Below are 15502 nucleotides of genomic sequence, written 5' to 3'. Positions count from 1 at the left end.
GTGCCAGGTCATTTGTCACGTTGAGTTCTTGACCAAGGTACACATAACTGCTGCATTCGAAGATGTTCCATTGAGAGCAAATGGAATGTCAGGAACTAGTCCGTTTCTCATGAACATTGTCTTGGTGAGATTCAGTTGCAGTCTGACCTTTCCACACTCTCAGTCAAAGTTGGCCAGCATTCGTGCTGCTTTGCTAATGTTTGGTGTTATTAGAACGAGGTCATCAGCGAAGCAGAGGTGGTGTAGTTGCCGGCCATCTATCTTCATTCCCATTCTTTCGCATTCCAGTCATCGCAATGACATTCTCAAGGGTGGCACTGAAGAGTTTTGGTGAAATGGTATCACCCTACCGAACCACTCTCTTTACGTCGATGATCACTTCCTTGTAGAAAAGTGAGATCCTGGTGGTGAATCCATAATACAGCTCACAGAGGATCCTGATATACTGAGTTTGAATGCCCTGTTTGGCTAAGGCTTCGATGATCACTTCAGTCTCAACAGAATCAAAGGCCTTCTTGAATTCAATGAAAATTAGACAGAGCAGCATCTTGAATTGTCAAGAAACCTCAATGAGCTTGGTCTAGGTGTGGATATGGTTGATCGTGCTGAATCCTTTTCGGAACCTGGCTTGTTCACATGGTTGCCCTTAGTCTAGTGTTCTGCCAATCCTATTCAGGGTGACTCAAATGAATAACTTGCAGACGACGGACAACAGGCAGATCGGGCAATAGTTACTGATGTTGTGGATGTCTCCCTTCTTGTACAACAGAACAGTCCTGCTGGTTTTCCATTGGGATGGAACCTTGCATTCAGACAGGTAGCGTGTGAAGAGACCGACCAGTGTATTGATGAGTACTGGAGGCAAATTCTTCAGGTGTTCAGGTCTGACCTGGGTGCTGGACTGGACACTCTTTACCGATGAAATGGCGTGTCGGATTTTGGAAGGGAGAATGCTGGGAATGACATATCCATCCTACGGAATTTGGTAAGTGGGCAGGTGGACGTAGCAATCAAAGAGATCCGAATAGAAGCTGTGGATAACCTTTTCCATTGCCCTTCTGGAATATGTGATAGATTCTTCAGGACATTGGAGGGCAGTCATCTTGGTCTTATAGTTGGCAAAGGATAGGTGAGCACTGCGAATACTTTTCCCGGCTGGCTGCACTGGCCAACACTGCTGCTCTTCTCTCCTTGAGGTCTTCCTTTGTCCTTTCTCTGCACAGCTTTGTGAGCTTGGACATTAGCTTGTGATTGCCTGAGGCGTGTGCCAAACCACCTTGGCGAATGAGCTCAAGAGTTTCCGAAGACAGGCGTTTTTTTTTGTGGCTTTCTCACTCTCAGCATTCCTCAAACAGTCAGGGAGGTGCTGAACCTGTCGATTGTATTCCTCGTCGATGTTGTCAATGAAAACTTCTTCCCATATTGCTGCAACAGTGCCAAAGAGCTCCCAGTTGGTGGTTGTTCTGGGAGTTCTCTTCTTAAACTTTGCAGCCCTTTCTCTCCGCTCTGTGAAGTAGAATTTCACATGAAGGAGATGGTGGTCTGATCCAGTTTGGAATTTTGGAACAATAGCAACATTGGTCAGGCAAAACCATCGATTGGATATGATGTGATCGATTTCGTTGTGGAACTGTTCACTGGGAAACTCCCATGTCCAGCATTTAGATTCGCCTTCTGGAACTGCGAGTTACCATGAGTGGTCTTGGTCAACATGATGAACTCCCCCTCGATGGTTCACTGCCTCATCATGGCGAGGGGGTGGCAACTGTGCCAAACGGCAAAGAGCGAACCAAGAGGTGCTTCCCAGAGATGCAGGCAGGTGTAGGGCTGGACTCCTTGCATCAACTGTGTCGATAATAACTGCACTTTTAATGCACATACACTGGCATCGGAAGCATTCATTGAGAACCTGGTGGTGCAAGCGCAGAAGATCAAGTATGATTTCATTGGATTGACCAAGACGAGAAGGCATCGATCACATTGTGCCGTTTTTGACACTGGAGATGAACTGCTCTTTGGAATATGCAACAGTAGAGTTGTCAGTGTCCTTGTCAACACAAACTTGGCCATGAGCACTGATTCGTTCGAATGCCTAACAATCCAAATTGGACGCTTATGTTTGAATAGATGTGGCTCACTGCAGCAGTTTCTATCTTTGTCGTCTACGTACCAACATCCAACTATGACAAAGAAGAAATTAAGAAGTTCTACATGGAGCTGGAGAAGTTCTATAAAGAAGACCACACCTTCTACAAGGTCATTGTCAGTGATTTTAATGCCAAGATAGGACCGAGAAGGTTACCCAAAGAACTCCACATCGGGACCCATGGCCTAGAATGGATGAACAGGGTGAGGGACTGTCTGAGTTCATAGTAAGATTTAGGGATAATTACCTGAAATGGTTTGTGCAAAATTTCAGTGTCTGCAGCATCATAGATGAATCACCTTCTCCCTTATCAAGATAAAAAAATTTTCCACAACCCCTTACAATGTTTTCAAAGGATTTGAACTATTGTATGTAACAGATAATGACACCATCCTACAGAAACATAATACAGGCCTTCTGTGCTACATGTTCTTCATAAATTTTCTGCTAGCCACATAAAAAATAAACAGTAAATAATATGAAATTATTTTTATGTACATATTTTATCAACTTAAGCTATTAAGCTAATTGCCTCAGGCCCTGGTGGCTCCTGGGCACAGGTAGCTGGAGGACAGGGCGCTGCAGCCAGGCTGGAGCATCAGCCCTCTGAAGCCAAGACCAGGAGAGGATCTGGGGACCACAAAGCACTTCTGTGTGCTATGGCGGCCGAGAGGGCCTGCAGTCCCTCAGGATTCTTGCTGGAATCTGTTCTGCTCTGAGGTCACGGGCAATGCAGATATCTCTTCCTTCTGGCTATGAGAAAATCTAAAAGAAACAAGCAGGAGAAGAAAGGAGATAGCAATGAACTTGCACTTGAATGTGGTTTAGATATATTAGGCTTGTTCTCTCTAAAAGTGTTTAGGACTACTGTTGCCCTCAGTTCTATACTTGAGCTCTGTCATATATCTAGGAAGTTAGAGTGCTGAGAATATTTAATCTGATAACTATAAAGTTTATTTTCTTTGCACTACAAAATGCTTTCTAAGTAATTGTTTATGTGATTGGGACTTACTTTTGAGTTGTGTTACTTTTTTTTTTTTTTTTTTGCTTTTTGGGTCACACCTGGCAATGCACAGAGGTTCCTCCTGGCTCTGCACTCAGGAATTACTCCTGGCGGTGCTCAGGGCCATATGGGATGCTGCAATGGAACCCGGTTTGGCCGCTTGCAAGGCAAACGCCTTACCTGTTGAGCTATTGCTCCAGCCCCCCCAGTTGTTACTTCTTTTCTCTTCTTTTTTTATTTTTTCTTTTTGAGTCACACCCAGCTATGCACAGGGGTTACTCCTGGCTTTGCATTCAGGAATTACTTCTGGCGGTGGTCGGGGGACCATACGGGATGCTGGGAATAGAACCCGGATCGGATGCATGCAAGGCAAAGACCCTTCCTGCTGTACTATCGCTCCAGCCCCTTGTGTTACTTCTTAAAGGCATAGTTTACTATTTCATTGTTGTACCTAATTTTGGGGGGAAGCTTTTTATTTATTTGCTCCTTTTTGAGAATTTCTATGTTGGGGTCCTATTGCTGATAATCTGAGACTCAGTCCAAGGGTAAGAGACTCTTATCCCCCCCACCCAGCTGTCTTCACTGGGGCCCCTCGGAGGGGGCAGGTTGAGTTTCCCTCCCTGCCCCGAGCAGAGCCCTGGCAGCTGAAGACCTCCGGAACCCAGTCACACCCATGCTCAAGGCCACTCTCTACACACTCAGACAAGCCTCATGCATGATGGAACTGGCAGAGGAACCCAGGTGTGCGGAACCTGGGGCTGAGATCTCCAAGCCTGCTCGGATTGGGCCTGGACCTCTTCCGCCCAAATCCCCCATTTTCCAGTAGCTAGGCAGTCACACCCAGAAACTGCCCCCGGCACCCTGTAATCCCATCAACGGTCAACATCCAGAGACTATAAAACCAAGCTCCCGGAAGCAAATGCAGCCACGAGACCTCTTATAGCCTAGTTCTCTCTCTCAGAGAACCTGGCATGCTACCAAGAGTTTACTGCCCACATGGGAGAGCCTGGCAAGCTCCCTGTGGCGTATTCATATGCCAAAAACAGTAGCAATGATGGGTTTCATTCCCCGGACCCTGAAGAGCCTCTAAATGTAGCACCGTTGGGAAGGATGAATAAAGAGAGGCTGCTAAATTCTCAGGGCTAGGACAACTGGAGACATTACTAGGCCCGCTTCAGCAGATCGACAATCAACGGGATGACAGTGATACAGTGAAGCTATTAAAAATACTGCATTTCTACACATAGTTAATGCAAAGATAGATATATAAAGATATATTTATTTAATCAAGTCTTCAAACCCAGTTTATGTATCTTGTACTACAACTCAATTCAATACAAGATGTTCCAAGTGCTCAATAGCGACCTGAATCTGGTGGCTATTGATTTCTGGTGGCTATGGAACCAGACAACTTAGTACTAGCCTTCGAAATAAACATTTCAACAAATTTTCCTTTAAATTATTAATACTGAAATAAACATGATAGGTGAGACATCGATAATTATAGAGGGATGAGAACACAGGCACTCAGACAGCCCACTCTGACAAATATCAGATCCAGATGGCTTGGCCTGCTTTTGTTTTTTACCATCAGTTCTTAGTTACAATGAGTCACACTTCAATCAGGGTAGTAGTGGTACATGGGTTTCTAATTTCAAATTCCCAAACATACCACTAATCAGTGCTACATGGTCAGAGTAAAGCAATAATCCTGGGCAACCACCATAGCTAGATTAAAACACAAACTTATCTCCATAGCTAGGTTAAAACAAAAACCCATCTCGCACAAAAGAAAACATGGTGGTTGTAAAAGTAGCCACTACAGAATGATAGACTTACTTTGTTTTTCCTTTGATGACCTTGGATTGGACTGTTTGGATCTGACATGATGTTTTCATTTTCTTTCCCAAATCACTATCTCCTTTATGTGAGCAAATTAGAACTAGTGGGAAATCAGCGGGATCCACCGCAGTCACCTGAAAATTCCCACCAATTCTGTGACATTTTTGGACTCTTCTTTGGCTGATTCTGACAAGAGATCTTGCCCTGAGGGTAGGTATATTCGAGATAGAAAAAAAGTAGAATCCCCTCAGGTATGTAATATAAAGTGAAGCATTAAAAGAAACTAGATGATACCCAAGTCACATCACTGGCATTTGCCCGGCTTGGGGTGTGTGTGGGGGGCGGGGGGCTGCTGGCTACTTATAGATTCGATTCAATTCAGTGGGAATTTGCTTCCCAACCTGCTCTAGACAGGCAGTGTTGTTTGGTGGGAGAGGCTGTACTTCTGTTGGGGTGGGGTTGGGCTGAGAGACAAGGAACAACAGCAACGCTCTGTGCCTGGGCTCCACACACCTGCCACCACATGGACATCCTTCTGCCCCCAAATTTATCCCAGGCGTTCCCTGTTGTGCCCACAAGCAACTTCATTGCCTCTGTTTTGGACCTTCCTTTCAGCGTAAGACTGAAGTAGAAAACATAAAGATGAAAAATGCATTTATCCACCCTATTTCCCCTATAAAAGACTCAAAATCAGTTTAAACTTCAAAATTTTAGAAAGCTGTTGACAAAAAGGATGAAAAAATGCGTTGCCAACCAGAATGGTATTACTGTCACTGTTAATTTGCTTTAAATTGTCATAGAGAGGAAATTCTCATTTCATGCTAGCATTTCTCATTGGCTTAAAACCAACCACTGAGTATTACAGTTTATAGGCTTAGACATGAAGAGTATGGCCAAATATTAATCTTGCAAACTACTTAGAGTCAGAACCACAGGCCTAGTGGACTAAAGCAGCAAAATAACATGGCTCAGTTAAAATAGTTATGCATGAGTTTGAAAAATGATTTGAAATTATCTCAGTATTGTAGGTGATTTTAATTGATCCTTATAAGAATAGAGACCTACTAAATAAAAGGAAATCTTGTAAATATGAGGCTTTTATTTCCGGTTTTTCTTACTTTTTTCTAGAAATAGTGAAATACTTTTGAAATAAAAAAGAAAAATATAAATCAAAAGGAATGATAGGAAGAATTCTAATGTGAGAGCTTGATATATGGATCATTTATTCATTTATCAAGCTAACAGTTATTGATCTCCTATTAGAACCAAATTGTTATTGACACAATGAGCATTGGAAGATTACACTTTACTATGTATTTGAAATAACTGTATGCTATTAAACAAGAAAAAAATCAGTGCAGTATTATGAAGTGTATTTGGAGGACACTTAAGAGAAGACTGGTGAGTGTCTAGGAAGGTTTAGGAACAGCTCAACTTGAACAATAGACTCAAATTGAAAAAGTCCATAATCAAACTTCAATGCAATATAGTATAGAGTGAAAGAGAATTTATACTGTAATAGAATTTGGAGATAAATAAATCAGTACTCTGTGATGGATAGATATAACCACTGCTCCTTAACATTAGCTGTAGCTATGCTAATATGCTTCAAAGGAAAATTAGTTAATATAGTATTTGCAGAAATGTAACTTGCTCAAATATTGTACCTTGACCATCAATTAAAAATGTAGATAGATAGTTAGGAGAGATACTGCTACTTCACTATGTTACCTGAAACACACAGCAGTTTAGAATCAAGCCCTCTTGGGGGATATAGCCTCAAATAAGCCATGAAACATAGCCCAACTTAGATCACTTTGAACTACAAACTACAAATCCATGAACCCAAGGATAAATGTTTGCAAACGATGGAAATTTGGTATTTTACTTTCAGCAGCAAAAATAACATATCTTTAGTATGGGTTTTAAACATGAACTTTCAAAGGAAAACTATAGGGAAAGATATTCCAAGTAAACAAAATAGCTTGTTCAACAAAAACAGTAAAAGGAAATGTTGCAAAAAATGGCATAATACAACTTGATGAAGTGTCAAGTAAATATTGCTAATGTTACAGTAATGTAACATCACTGTCTTAAAAATAAACTGAAGGGGCTGGAGAAATAGCACATCGGGTAGGGTGTTTGCCTCGCATTTGGCTGACCCGGGTTTGATTCCCAGCATCCCATATGTTTCCCTGAGCACTGCCAGGGGGTAATTCCTGAGTGCAGAGCCAGGAGTAACTCCTGTGCATCACCAGGTGTGATGTAACCCAAAAAGCAAAAAAATAAAATAAAAATAAACTGGAAAGATTTGTTAAAATATTTTCCCTCAAGAAAGAATACATACATATGTGTGTGTGTGTATACACACACACACACACACACACATATGGAGAACCACAACTGCTTGTGCTCATGGCTTACTCCTCCTGACTGTGCTCAGGTATCACTCCTGGCAGGCTCAGAGGACCTGATGTGGTTGGGGGCTGAAACCCAGGTCAGCCATATACAAGGCAAGCAGTGTACCTGCCCTATCAATCTAGCCCCACAATGCATATTTTTAAGGAATATCATGTGACACTCCCTGGATCAAAACTTTAGATATAAAAGTCAACTTGTTCCTTTTCTGCCCCTACCCTGACCCCCAGAATATATAGGTTCATTTAACTGATTTATTCCTTGTACTAAACATGGTGAAATGGTTTTTTTGGTACCATGCTCAGTGTTGAAAATAAAATCTTGTTCATAAAAGCAAGAACTGACCAACTTTCACTCGGCATTGAGATCTAACGAGAAAGCAGCGGAAACACATCTGGCATCTCTGACTTTTTTAGGTCCCCAAATGCACAAGGAATGATCATGAAGAACCATTTAGTTTTTGTCAGCATTTGTACTGGGATTGCCTGAATTTATCGTGTTTCGTTTCCTCCCAGTACCTCTGACCTCCATACAAACACAGCAAAACTCTGAGAAACCTTTGCCAACAACAGGAAATATGGTATCAAACACTCTCCTCTGTGGTCTCTTAAGAAGGCAGGAGAGATGGCTACAGTCACACTGAGTATGCCACAGATTTATGGGGACCATGATTGTGTTGCAGGGAGCCTGCTGAAGCAAACGTAAATCTTGGTAAAAGAGTTAGTCAAGCCAGATAAAGATGCCAAGAGGAAAACCACAACTGTCAAGAGCTGTACTTATTAGCATTACAAAAGAAAGTAACACTATAAATCTCATTTATATATAGGTACACCCATCTTGTTCTAAGTCATCTTCATATTTAGCAATATTTCTATACCACCAATCAAGAGGGTGACCATAGTTACTTAAGGAAAATACGTCAGTGATTAGAAATATTGTAATAATTTTTTGCATGGATATAGTACTCCCAAGTTCAACAAGTGCTTTAATACACACTATTTTACTTTCAATGTCACCGTAAACCTGTGAGTCAGGAAAGTCAGATATTTCCAACATTATTTTGTGGATAAAACAAGGAACCCTTATAAAGTTTAAGAAAACCTTGCCTAAGGTCTCAGAGCATATAGATAATTAAGGCAGGACTCAAACTAGATCTTTTTCTCTAAAACATATTTATGTAGTCATTAAAAAAAGGCATAAGATGGGCCGGAGGGATAGCACAGCAGGTAGGGCGTTTGCCTTTCACGCGGCCGAACTGGGTTCAATCCCCGGCATCCCATATGGTCCCCCGAGCACTGCCAGGAGTAATTCCTGAGTGCAAAGCCAGGAATAACCGCTGAGCATCGCTGGGTGTGACCCAAAAAGCAAAAAAAAAAAAAAAAAAAAAGGCATAAGAACAACTGTGTTCATTGGGTCACTGTATAATCTCTGGGCGGCCAGGGGAATCCCCAATGGCTCTCCCTCTTGCCGCCTGGATTGGGTGGTCTCGGGCCACTTACCCAGCTAGGGCAGCCTATGGCATGGGGCAGATGGAGGAGGAAATGAGGACCAAGACAGTTGGTTGATCAGTTGCTGTTTATTTTATTCTCCCCACTTGCCTGTTCCAGTCTCTCTGAGCCCCCCTCATTCTAGCCTCACACTGCCCCTCATTCCTTTCTCTTCCTGTTTCTCCCGCTCATCTCTCAGTGGTTCAATTCCCAGCATCCCATATGGTCCCCTAAGCACCTCCAGGAGTAATTCCTGAGTGCAGAGCCAGGAGTAACCCCTGTGCATTGCCGGTGTGACCCAAAAAGCATATGGTCCCCTAAGCACCTCCAGGAGTAATTCCTGAGTGCAGAGCCAGGAGTAACCCCTGTGCAAAAAGCAGAGAGAGAGAGAGAGAGAGAGAGAGAGAGAGAGAGAGAGAGAGAGAGAGAGAAACAATATTTACAAGTCAACAGAGCACAAAAAAAGAAGTTACAAATAAACACAAATGAATGGGAGCACTATGATGGGAGTAACCCAATAAACCTAAGCTTCCTGTGGCAAGGCGGAAAGGACATACCCATGTTATCATACAGGCCACTTAATAAAATAGCCAAGATATAAAAAGAACCCAAAGTTCAAAAACAAATGAAAGTATAAAGAAGCTGTGCAGTATATACGCAATGAAGTATTATACAGTGGTTAGAAAGGACAAAATCATGGATTTTGGGTGCAAAGTGGATGGAACTGGAGGGTATCATGTTAATCAAGGTGAGTCAGAATGATAGAAAGAAATACCAAATGTATTTATTCCTCTGTGGAATAAAAAGAGGTGAAACACGAGGACAGAGAGAAAACAAGCTATAACAGAACCTTGACTAAAATGACAGAAACAATCACCAAGTGTAGGCAAGAAGGAGAGTGTGAAGACTGAGCTAAGGGTGACATCAAGACAATGGTGGAGAACTGGAAATGTTGATGTTCAGGCAATAAAGTAATTTTGTACATTATTAATGTATACTTTGACAATATAAAACTAAACCTCAGCAAAATAATTTTTTAAAGAAGTCTTGTTTTCTCCTGGCTGCACTTCCTGAGACCAATAGAAAGACTCTCCAATCTTGTGTTGCATAAGCTCTCAGAGTCAGATGTCTGTCTAGCTAGGAAGTAGAACCATATCTCTCTCAGTGAATATGCTGAATTCTGAGCTCTAGTGTGACAGTCAAACTCCCAATCAACCTTTGAGAAATGATTAGATTCCTGAGAACTTAGCTTTTCTGTGTTAATTGTGAGAGTCATGCCCCTATAAAAGTCCCCCCAAAGCCCCTGTCTCTTTTTCCATTTGAGGACCCAGAAAGAGTACAGGTATCTGTGATTCAGAAAGTAGGTCTCCGTTAGATCTTATGCTTGCCAGTATCTTGATCTTGGATTCCAGAAATCTGAGAAATAAATGTTTCTTAAGCCTTGAGTCTGGAATTTTTGCCGGCACAGTCCAACTAAAGTTGGATAACCATCTTTCCTTCTGAATACAATTTCCTATTCAACACTGTTGTTACGTAACCGACACTATTGTTTTATATCGTAAAATTGAGGGACAGTTCCCAGCATGTTATTCATTGGTGCTATAATAATCTCTATATTTATGTAAGAGTTTTACAAATACTTTCATAACTAAAATTTAAGCTATGGATCTTAATTGTTCTATGCCTTTTAAGGAAAAGCATTTCTTTTTTTTATTATTTTATTTTATTAAATCACCATGTGGAAGATTACAATGCTTTCGGGCTTAGGTCTCAGTTATACAATGCTGAAACAACCATCCCTTCACCAGTGCCCATATACCACCACCAAAAAAAAAAAAAAACCCACACAGTACACCTCCCATCCCGCCCCCCCCACCCCCTACCTTGTAACTGATAAATTTCATTTTACATTCTGTTTACTTTGGTTACATTCAATATTTCAACACAAACCTCACTATTGTTGTTAGGAGTACCCCACTAGATTCAGACCTACTGTGAAGACAAATAAGGTCTGCGGCCGCGCGGTTTTGAATTTCTGTACTTTAACAAGAAGTCCAGGGAGATTTCTTCCAGATATTAGATAATTGCAGGCTTGAAAACCCAATCTGTGGTCGTCTTAATATGGCGGCCACCGCGCCCTTCATCCCCGGAGAGAAAGAGGCGAGAGAGAGGAATACCTTTCCCCTCCCGGGCGGGCACGGGGCCGAGGCTTAGTTCTCAGGCTGGAGACATTCTGCGAGGAGTTGCTCACACCGAAAGAGGTTTTGCTGGGTCTGGATTCATGCTTGTACAGCTGCGGAGAGGCTGCACATGTGTGCGGGCCCCGGGATCACATCTCGGCGGTCAGGAAAAGCATTTCTGTGAAAACAGATTAACTTGTAAGTCATGGGATTTGACTTACATAAATTCTTACATATAACTGAAGAGCTCTAATTTTATGACTATTCAACTGAGAAAACATTTGCCCCCAGAACTGAAAAACTTACAAAATATAACTCACTTGGCTAATTAACTGAGACTCAAATCCTGTTATACTAACGCTCAGGTCAGGTAACACATAATTAAGACCATTCATATTATTGTGCCTCAATCCTGGGAAAGAGTCACTCTTTCTTAATTGAAATTTAAATCACTACCCACAAACAGAATATGCCAACTATACATGAAAAACTTTAAGACCCATCTGTGTCAGATTTCAACTGTTATCACTTACCTTTTTGTAATGAAACAAATTTGGTCTAGCTACCGACATTTCCATCAATTGTCAAAAGCTTCATTTTCAAGCTTTATTTTCTTTCCTCCATTAATTTCACTCATGGAATGCTGGATATTAATGCTAAGTGTTTTTAGGCTTCATCGGTGAATTGATCCTTTTCCTCCTCCCAAAGAAACTTACAATGCTCTTGCGAATACCCCTAATCCCCTGATTTTATCTTTAACCTTTCCTTTATGCTTTACCTCTCATTGTTACAATTCCCTGAGCCAGTCTTGGTTAGTTATAAGACAAAACTTCTGATGATTCTGGACTTTGTATTTGAAGTAAATTACTTGCTTTTCTATTTTCCCCTTAGTCTTCTCATATTAGAGCAATGTTCTTTGCTTAAACACAGAAAGACCATTAATGCTGTACTCCTACTATTTGGAGGTGATTGACTCTGAAATATATCTATTCCTGAGCATCTGTCATAATTACTAGACTCAGGCTTCAATTGCCATAGTTTTCACAAAGGGACTAAAGTGAGCAGTAAAATTATCTCAGCAAAGAAATGGGACCATCTTAAAAGCATAAAAGCATGGTCTTGAGGAAAGCTGTTATGACTTAAGAGACAGGACCCTCATGGAGAAGAACAAGCTGAACTGGCCTGGGGACTTAGTTTGGTGGGGGGGGATGATAAAAGCCTTGCTTGCCCTTGGAGCCAGGGAACTAAGCTTTGAAATGTATATCTTTTACTGTGTTTATCCAATAATATGACAACTAATGGGAACAAGAAAAGCAATATAGATATCCCTTGGAGACATAATGGCTCCTTGAGTTAATCCCCCAAGGAATTGCCTCCATCACAATGTTTTACCTCTGTTAATGATCATTCACACCTATGTGCAGTCCTATACCTCAAACCTCTTCAACTGTTCTATAAGTATGCTAGCAGCTCTGCATTAAATGAGCCATTTTGATCATCATCTGGGCTGGGGTTCCCCTTCTCTATGTTTCTCTGCTGAGGAGGTTGGGGAGGTTAATCTCAGCCACTGAAGCCAAGTGTCACACACACACGTTTTTTTAAACTCACAAAACCTATAGAAGCCCTTCATTTTACATATTTTGCTCTACCTCACATATACTAATATGTCATTTTATCCTTAGTTAAAAAAAGTTCACTTAAAAGTAAAATGGTTCAATATTAACTTTTTTTTCTGAAGGTTCTGTGTGATTGGAAGAACTTGCATCTGTTAGGAATGGAGGCTTGTTGAAAACTGGAGTTTAGTTGAGCAAAACTGAAGTATTTGAATCAAGTAGAACCAAAATGGAAGTAGTTAGGAACATTATATCTACAAAAGCTGAGGGAAAATCTTTATAAAGATAAAATGATATGTAATAATTCCCTATTTTTCAGAACCTTTTTGAGTGTTAGTGATTGGCTATACTTAATTAACATTTTCATTTTGTTTTAATTGTGAGACATTTGGGTTTAAACTTTGGCTTGCACAGGTAGGCAGTCATAGATTTAAAACATCTCCAGTACCTTTGTCTCCTTGTAGCATAAATTAACCACAGCTCAGAAAGGCATGTAATTGAATTATTAGCAATAGCTATCAGCAAGAGTTCTTTAATCACTAAAACTAGAAAATTTATCACGTGGCATTTCATTTCTCCTATTTTTTTTGTATTTTCATTCTCTACAATTCAAATTGTAACAAATATGAGTACTAATTTCCGTTTCCACCCATTATTCTACCTAATTTTGCATAACAGAAAGTTATTTAGTACACTCTGCCAAAATAAAGGCCATCTATTTAGCAAAGGAATTTCCCCTTTGGTAGCACAGAAGACTGTTAATAGATTTGAAATTCATCCACTGCCATTTCACATTTAATAGGAAGTTGCATTGGTAAGGTGCGATTCTTACACTAGATATCCATATTAGAAAGCAGGAGTCCATTTGGTAATTGACTAAACACTCAATCAAGTCATAAATAATGTTTTATCTCCCAATCTTCGACACCCAAATAGCCTAAGCAATACTTGGGAAAAATAAGATAAGAGGCATCACTTTCCCCAACTTCAAACTGTACTACAAACCAGTAGTAATTAAAAGAGTATGGCACTGGAATAAAGAAATACCTTTTGACCAATAGATTAGATTTGCAAATCTAGAGACAGGTCCTCAAGTATGTGTTCAGTTAATATTCAACGAATGAATAAAAGCTATAAAGCAGGTCAATGAAATCCTCTTTAACAAGTGGTGCTGGAAAAACTGGTCAGCCACAAAATGAATTCAGAACTCTTCCTGATGCCATGCACAAAAGTCAATCCATAATGGATTAAAGATATCAGACCTGACCACTCAATACCCCTATTGCAAACCACAACACCCAATTGGAGAGAGAGATTGAAAGAGGCAGGGTGGGATGGGGGAGGAGATGGGATTGGGGGTGGGAGGGATACTGGGTTTATTGGTGGTGGAGAATGGCACTGGTGGAGGGATGTGTTTGCAAACATTGTATGAGGGAAAAACAGGCTCGAAAATGTGTAAATCTCTATCTGTACCCTCATGGTGACTCACCAATTAAAGAATATATATATATATGTATATATATATATGAGCAAACCATATGGCTCAAGAAGGAAAATATAGGTAGATCTTTCAATGACTCTGAAACTAGGACATCTTTCAAGATGAAATACCACTGATCAGAAAAGTGGAAGCAAACATAAACAAACAGAACTGTATTAAATTAATAAGCTTGTGCACCTCAGAGGAAAAAAGACCAGAACATGAAGACAGCCCACAGACTGGGAGAAATTATTTTGCCCGCTACTCATGCAATAAAGGGTTAATTTCCAAAATTTATAAAGCACTGGTAGAAATTTACAAGCAAAACAACAAAAACACCCAACATCTAACCTCATCAAAAAATGAAGAGATGAACAGAAACTTCCTCAAAGAAGAAATACAAATGACCAAAAGGCATGTGAATGCCTTGAATTACTAATCATCAGGGAAATGCAAACTGAAACAACAATAATATACTGCCTCAAACCAAAAATTCTGGCATTCATTACAAAGAACAGCAACAAGTACTGGTGTGAATTCATAAGAAAAGGGATCTTCATTCACTGTTGATGTGGTTTAGCATTTTTGCAAAACAATATAAACATTTCTCAAAAAAACTAGGTATTGAACTTCAACAGGACATAATAATATGGCTCTTGGGACTATACCCTAGGGGCCTATAAGTACAGAGCAGAAAGAAAATTTGAATTTCTATGTCCATTGTAGCACTATTTACAAAACCCAGAATCTGGAAACAACTAAAGTGCCCAAGAACAGATCAATCGGTAAAGGAACTATGGTACACACACACACACACACACACACACACACACACACACACACATATGTATATATATATATATATATATATATAATACTTTACAACCATTAGAGAAAAATAAAGTCATCACATTTGCTTAGAGACTGATGGACATGGAAAATATCATGTTGAGTGAAATAAGTCAGAGAGAGAGAGAGGGACATATATAGAATGATTGCACTCATTGTATGATATAAAAATACATATTATGATAACAATACCCAAAGACAATAGAATTGAGAGCCAGAAGAACTGACCCATGGTAGGAAGCTTGCCACAAGGGCAGAATAAGGGAGAGTGCAGTCAGGACACAAAAGGGACCCGTGTGATGATCATAATAGGAAATGATTACTCCGGGCAAGAACTGGGTGCTGAAAGAAGGTAAAGTGATATGCATCGGACCCTTTCAATAACAGTGTTGTGAATCACAGTGCCTAAAAGGGAAAAAGAGAGAATGAAGAAAGAACAGTGTCTGTCAGAGACAAGCTGTGGTGAGTGGAGGGAAACTGAGGA

This window comes from Sorex araneus, chromosome 3 (genome assembly GCF_027595985.1).
Source record: "Sorex araneus isolate mSorAra2 chromosome 3, mSorAra2.pri, whole genome shotgun sequence".
Lineage (NCBI taxonomy): Eukaryota > Metazoa > Chordata > Mammalia > Eulipotyphla > Soricidae > Sorex > Sorex araneus.
Note: the sequence above shows the minus strand (reverse complement) of the source record.